The sequence below is a fragment of the Nelumbo lutea genome, chromosome 5 (genome assembly GCF_056320005.1).
Source record: "Nelumbo lutea isolate HS-2025 chromosome 5, American lotus-T2T, whole genome shotgun sequence".
Taxonomy (NCBI): domain Eukaryota; kingdom Viridiplantae; phylum Streptophyta; class Magnoliopsida; order Proteales; family Nelumbonaceae; genus Nelumbo; species Nelumbo lutea.
Genome location: NC_142688.1, coordinates 28,575,568 through 28,583,080, shown reverse-complemented (window position 1 = coordinate 28,583,080; position 7,513 = coordinate 28,575,568). Strand labels below are relative to the sequence as shown.

At 36.1% G+C, this 7,513-nt stretch overlaps 1 long non-coding RNA gene and 1 pseudogene across 2 annotated transcripts; both read right to left on the bottom strand.

The window, feature by feature from the left end:
- Positions 1–837: 837 nt before the first annotated feature.
- On the bottom strand, positions 838–5,216 carry LOC148851293 (uncharacterized). Its single transcript, XR_016099317.1, has 2 exons — positions 4,066–5,216; positions 838–1,076 (listed from the first exon to the last, which is right to left on the bottom strand). It is a non-coding gene; the product is annotated as an uncharacterized LOC148851293 (long non-coding RNA).
- A 571-nt stretch (positions 5,217–5,787) lies between these two features.
- LOC148851292 (nuclear transport factor 2-like) lies at positions 5,788–7,503 on the bottom strand (annotated as a pseudogene). Its single transcript, XR_016099316.1, has 2 exons — positions 6,131–7,503; positions 5,788–6,007 (listed from the first exon to the last, which is right to left on the bottom strand). The product of XR_016099316.1 is annotated as a nuclear transport factor 2-like (transcript).
- Positions 7,504–7,513: the final 10 nt, after the last annotated feature.

Below are 7,513 nucleotides of genomic sequence, written 5' to 3'. Positions count from 1 at the left end.
TGATTGGAGTCAAAAGAGAATGAATTACGGCCCCGATAAGGGATCCAGTTGTACGTATAAGAAACTTCATTCTGCTCCTTATCGTCTGAAATGTAATAAAAAAGGCTAGGCAATCTAAGTGACCACAAGGTGCCAACTGCCAAGCCTCTTCTCATGCTAGTAAATTTTGCCTAACTCTTCTGCAATTGTAACCCTTCTCATGCTGCCACACTACTGCTAATCACCCTGTTCTTTGGGCACCCAATAATTTTAGCATTGAGGAGCTGATTCAACCTTAGAAATACTTTGGACTGTATTAGATATGCCTATTTTAATTTTAGCTTGTGAATGTTTTGAGCATTAGTAAATGAAAAGTATAATTTATCAAAAAAAAAAGACACGACAATGAAGAAATAATTAAATAAAATGTTTGTTCATTTTTCTAAAAGTAACACTATTGGAAAATTCATCTATAGAGGCGGTCATAACTATCTCTAAAAGCTTAAAAAATGCCTTTCAAGGTTATAGGAGGCAACTAGGTAAGTGCCTCTAAAAGCCCTCACTAAATGTTTTAGAGACGTTTGGTTGAGCATTAATCCACCTCTAAATTAGACTTTTAGAGGCACATACGACTGCCTCTATTGCACCGACGCTATAAGTCCTGTATAGAGGCAATTAAAAGTGACTCTAAAAGTTCAATTTAGAGGCACATTTGAACACCTCTAAATGATTGTGGCAATTTCATGTGCCTCTAAAAGAAATCTAAGAAAAGGAAAAATTTGTATGCTTTAACATTTAGAGGCACTTTTGGCCGCCTCTAAAAAGGTTCCAAATTAAAAAAGAAAAAAAAGTGCAATATATTGTGAATATTGCTATATAAAATTTCCAATTAATACACATGTATGAAAATATATTCAATCAAAACATAAAACCTATATAAAAATATATATATAATCCAAAAAGATACACGTTATCCATAAAATTCCAATTGACTTCCACCATCATTCTAAGAAAGAAAAAAAAAAAAAACACAACTTTCAGCCCTCATTATATTCATTCTTCCTTGAGTAGGTGTCTTCTTTTCTTTTTTTAACAACCTACAAATCAAATATAGAGTAGTCAAAGAAATTCCTTTTAACATCTTAAAAAAAAAAAAAGCTCTTTGTAATCTTCATCCAATCCTTTCTTCCTCTACAACATGCAAAGAAAAGTTAAAGAATCATGAGTGCACATAATTTTCTATACTTTATGTGGTGTCACAATTTTCTATAGAATAATTTGTATCAAAACTCATGGGTGCACACAAAAAGTTAAAGAATCAGTAATTCTGTGAAATTTTTGTTTGTTTAAAACTCTTGGAGTTAATTTGTAGTTGGAGGTGTTTTCCTTTCTCAAAGAAGCCTCATTATTGCTTGGAATTACCCCTTCCCCCAATTCATTGTTTGTTTGTTTTTCACTCTAAAATCAAGGCAGCACGCAATCACTCTCTTTCGATAACTCCTATACCATGGTAATGAAAACCATAATGGTTGTTACTAGAAGTTATCCCTTCTTAGATTTCAATGTAAAATATAAACTAAAAAATGATAAATGGGAAGAATGATTTTTTAAAAGTTTTTATGGATATAAAAAGATTATATTGGTAAAGAAATAATAAAAATAATAACTGATTTAGAATTAGTTCTATTTCATTAGGAATGGAAGCATAGCTGAAAGCATCTGAATAAAATTGACATTAATTCCCTAGTAATCCATTAATTATGAATTTGTTTCAGTTCTACTGCACAAGGTTTTCCTCCAAAAGGGCATTCACAAACAGTGTTCATGCACATGGTTCACATTATGAATTCCTCCTGAGTGTCTTTTGGATGGATTACTAGTTCCCTACTAATATTGTCATCCAGCCAAACAACCCAGCTCAAATGTTCAAGGAATTATCAACAATCCAGAAATGAGGTCTGAGATTTCTGCTATTGTCCCCTGCTTTTCACTACTTGATTTAGCCAGATAGATGAAGCAATGATAAAGAATCCACCAGGAATGTCAGTGATCTTTTCTCATGAAGAACCAAAAGCAGCCACAAAGGTTTTACATAAAGCTTATAGATAGAGAAAATTATTAGGACTTCATTTTAATTCCTATCAAATGATTTTTCTAAGAGGTCTTCCATGTAATTGTGGTGAAATGTTGAAAATATGCATCCAACTACAGTCATTGTTATCGGAAAATTAGTAGGTTCAGTGTCACTATAACCTAGACAGTCTGCTTACCTAATAGTATCCAATGGTCACAAAGAGAATGAGTCGGGATGTGATTTTAGTGTTGAAAAATGTATTTTAGTTCCCAAGGTCAACTGATAATATGCCAAATCCATGGAATTTCTAGATGGTCATGCTTTTAGTACTATTCACAGGAAATTTCAAGAGTATTTCAGGAGTAACTAGGTTCAAGCAGTACTCACGAAATTTCTTCATGTGAGAAGTATTTCAAGAGTAACTTCAAGAGATTGGTTCATGTGAAAAGCATGGTTGATCCAAGAAATTTCTTCAGAGATGAGCAAAGCATTCCATCAATTCCATCATGGAGATCTTGATTTTTTTTCTGAAAGTAAACAGATTTTGATTTGGATATATTTATAGCTTCTATCATGAAGTATATGGATTTTGAATCTTCATCTTTTCTCTTGTATCTTTATCTGAGAGATTAGTAAACAGAGCATTCAAGTTTATTTCTTATAGGTGATTTCTAGAATGTAATCCGTTTATTGCGTTACTTTTTTTTCCTGGTTTTTGGAGAATGGGTTCATTGATTTCTTATAGGTGATTTCTAGAATCGTGTTAGTTCCCAAATCTGGTATTTGCTTGCCATTATGCAATTCCCTTAATTCTTTGTATGCTACTGAGTAGTTGAAATTTGTCTTGATACATGAAGATTTTGACATTGGAAATACTAACTCAAGAATAATGAAAGTGAATAACATCTTGTAAGACAAGGGACCTGGCCACTTCCATAGTCCATACAAATATATGTTATTTTGTATTAGGAGGATTAGATACTGTATCCAATGTGCTGATTATGATTCTAACCTGTTTTATTTGAAGCAAATGTTGATGTGCTTAAATTTTTGAATTATACAATTGGATGGAAGAATATTAAGGTTCTGGGGAATTCTTTTTCCTGAAGAGAAGAAGATTTATTGAAAATGTAAGAAGAATTCAGGTTGAGGGAAATAAAATCTGATTGTGGTTGGACAAATAGTCTGGGCAGCAAAGTTTCTTGGATTAATTTCCATTGCTATATATGCTGGCTCAAAACAGGGAGCTTGCTTCCCATTGTCAATTGTTCATGGTTTCCTCTTTATAAGGATTTCAAGGGGTTGGGTTGGGCTATAACAGAGTTTTTTCTTTTAAGCTTTAGGGGGTTGGATAAACTTTCCTTCTACATATATACATAATTACATATACAAACTTTCCACATTCAGATCAGTAATGGAGATATAGTCCCACAAACCCAACAGGTCATCTTTTTGAAACACACAGCTCAGAAGAGGTAAATAGAGAATTAGAGATCATTGTCACGTGTGGCACAATCCATTGCAACTCAGGGGGATCATTCTCACAAACTACATTCTAAATTCGTGCTATAGAATACATTCAAGTTAAATCAACTCAGTCCTGAACATCATCCAAGGAATCTCAACATGATCCCATCTAGATTGGTTTCATGCTACACTAACTTGACGTTTAGTTTTGAAACAACTCACATTCAAGTCTAGTCTGACAGAAATTCTGCTCTAGATTATCTTGATTAAAGAAAGAACAGAATGCATGAACTTCAAAGTTCAGATTATCTTAATGGAAGCAAAATTTTTGAAGATTGCAACTCTCCATGAGGTTTTGCCACATCGTCCAGCCTAGGATCACAAATCAAAAGTCCCAATAGGAAGGTCTGATTACCTAGCCTAGAACATGTACTTTTACTTTCATGAGAAAATATAATAGTTTCCTACAAAATCAAAAATATAAAAACAAATTTCACCTCTATTAGTTTCCAAATTTAGAAAAATATAATAGAAAATAAACTTACAAGAAACACTTCCTACAAAATCCTTGTCGCTGCCTTTGATGCTTCTCCACATTCTTTCCCCATCTCCAAACTTCACAAGCACATTCTAAACCATTTCCATTGTCTCTGTTCAGAACATGATAGTATATGGTCAGAAAATATATGCAAATCATTAAAACAACCACTAATTTGTCATCAAACTAGCAAAGCCAAAAGCCAATTGATGATGGCTCAATTGATAGGATCTCTAATTCATTGGAGTTAAGACCTGGGATCAACTCCCATTGCCACAAGGGTTGGGGGTTGAAGGGAGAGGAATGGCTACCCCCATTGTGTAGCCCCATGAAGGCAAAGATTGAGCTAATTATACCATTCTGAACCCCTCTCTCGAAAATACTATTGACCTATTTGAGACATATGCTGCAATGCCATAGCAATCATATAGATAAATAGAGAAAATTCTTCAAAAAATTGTCCAAGAGGTAACTTTAAAGGTCATTCATTATTTTGGTTGAATCCACTAAAACAACTTTTTGATGTCAAAGTTCATATTAGCATACTAGATTTCAGAAAATACATCATACATACTAATGCAGAAGGCTCACAGCAGTTATTTCTGTCAAACCTCATATCAAGAAAGTAGGTTTCTGGTTGTGATTTCAAATACAAAAAGCCATTACTCAATGTTGGTCCCAGCAGTTATTCATTGCAAAACACAACCAATAGTTTTCTCTTCCTTTCTGTCTAACCAGGGAGTTAAGGAGGAAGGCTGATTTTGGTTCTCCTATAAAATGGACAGGTATTTTTTAGACTGAGATAGAGTGGACAATTAAATAAGTGACTATCCAAAGGATTAGTGGATAGTTTGGATAGGCCAGGTGTTTCATATTTCTATTTGGATAAGATATCCTATTCAATATTTGCATTTTGCAACACTAAGTCAACTTTGACTAATAGGTCAGATTTCCAAATCAAATAAATTTTAGCTCTGTAGAATCATTGTATGTTATAAAAATAATTGGCATGCAATACCTCATTAGAAAAAGTTGACCAAAGAGGTGACAAATAAACAGATGCCCACCAATTTCTTCTAATGTCATCAAAGCCCAAGGAGGTCAACAATGAAGCAAATAGAGAAACTTCAAATCCAAATAATGAATAAGGCAATTAGGAAGGTCATATCTTAACCATTCTCTTCCTTGTGGTGGATGGCTCCATGGTATATCAATTATATTAATCTTCTTATTTAAGCTGATACCACCACAAACCAACTCATAGACATATCATAAGTAGAAAAAGATGCAAATTCTCTTTATTGAATGAAGAAATTTAATTTCAATTAGATCAATTAGTGACTCTAACTACATTAAATTGAACTCTGATGTAAGCAGCTTGGGAAACCCAGGCCCCTAAAGGATTGGTAGTGTTTCTAGGAATAGCCATGGAGAATTATGGCTGTGTTCTCTAGACCTTTTTCTACACTTGATATGCTTGATGAAACAATATTGATGACATCAATGGCTTTCCAAGGACAAAACAGAAACACCCTAGTCACCTCCGCCAAATCCCAACCATTCCAAACCTATTTTTACATTTATAAGATTCTTTGGACAAAGAGCCAAAAGCATTACCAATTAAACCAAGGCAAGCAGGGACATATTTGTAGTGCAATTTCATTTAAATCAATATAAATGCATGGGTGCAAATTAGAATTACAAATTTTCATTCATTTGTGCTTCAAAATTTACTTTTTTTTCTTCACAATTTATTTTACTTCCTATCCACACCAAACAAACAACATAAAAGAAAATAAAACCCACAAAAGAATTAAATGGAAAGAATCAGTATAAGTGATGATGGTTATGTCATGTGTGTGGGGTCATTGGGAATTGGAGTAGGGGAGACAAAGAACAGAGGAATGATAGAAATGGACCTCAGCAGCCATGGGCTTGTGGCGTTTGCACTGCACAAGAACAATTAAGTGTAAGATAGAAAGATTAAAAAAAGAAGAAGAAAGGATAGCTGGATAAGTAAAGCAAGAATTGAGAGTTGAGAGTTGCTCTGTTGAAGTAATTCCGGTCAGAACCTCTACCACCTCCATAGTTTCCACGACCTCTTGTCCCATCATTCCTGAACCCAGTTCCCCGCCCAGCAGGAAACCGACCTCTGTTATTCACTCGAGAACTTGATGCCCACTTTTCCTCAACAAAAGCTTGTCGACCTCCAACCATAATGGGTGATGCCTCTATTGCACTCTGCCCAGCACTCGCCACCTCAAAATCAACAAAGCCAAAACAAAATGCTTGTTGCTTATTGCTCCTAACTTGAACACCGTTAACCTTGATAGGTCCAAACCTCTTGAACTCTTCCTCAAGCTGTGCGGGTGTAGCATTCAGTGGCAGGTTCCTTATATAAATTGAGTGGCCATCACCTTCTCCTTCTTGGTGACTACCATTTTCAGCAGCATTTGAGCTGGACACTGGTGTCTCATTTGCTGAGATGGTGACTGAGTTGGGGCCATCTGTCGCACTTGATTTGCTGGTCCTGGCCTCACAAGAGAAGGTGCTGGAGCCGACAGGTGTTACATTCTCTTTCATAACCTTCACAATTGAAGCATACGACTTCTTAGGCACTTTTTCTTAGACAGCAGAGCTAGACTCAGTAACCATCTAAGGTTCAATCTGAATTTCATCAACAACCTCAGACACAGGTGCTTCCTCTTCCACAACTGAACCGCCCTCATTGTCAGAATGATTATAAACTTCCTCTACATTGACTTCTTCTGGAACTGGTTGCTCCAAAGCCTGATTTTCCTGTGCTGGAGCAAGATGCTGCCCTGGAGCAAGTGGTGCGACCTCGACATTAGGCAACCCTTGGTTCCCATCATGATTTCATGAGGTTCCAACTCTTCCATGTACCTGAACATGTCATTCAAAACAAAGTAGCCTTTGTCCTGGGGAGCAGAGAACGACTGAGTAAAATTCCTCCTCACATTGTCCTTCCTAGTCAAATACCCAGTCACAAGGACAAGAACTCCACCGTTGAACGCATCCTGCGCATCCACTGTCTTTATTTCTGCCCTATATTTGCTATAGTCGAGAGACGGTGTCTTCTCATTGATAGCTTGCATGGTTGTTACAGCACTCATGAAGCCATCGGCTTCGGGGCGGCCGAGCATGCTTATATCCTGGTAGAACCGATACACAAGCTCTGGAGATTGATGCATGATGATATGGTAGCACTGGTTAACGAAAGCATTCCCGACCACATGGGCAGTTGGGCAAGATCCGGAAGGTTGTTGCTACGCCATTAGTGATCGAGCTCCAAAAGCAATACTCTAATAAACGTAACAACCGCTATCATCAGTGGAAGCAACAGAAGAACGCTTTGAACCCTAAACATCAGGAAACTCTACCGGCAGTTGAAGGTATAGAAACATCTAAAGAACTAAACGCAGAGGTCAATGGAC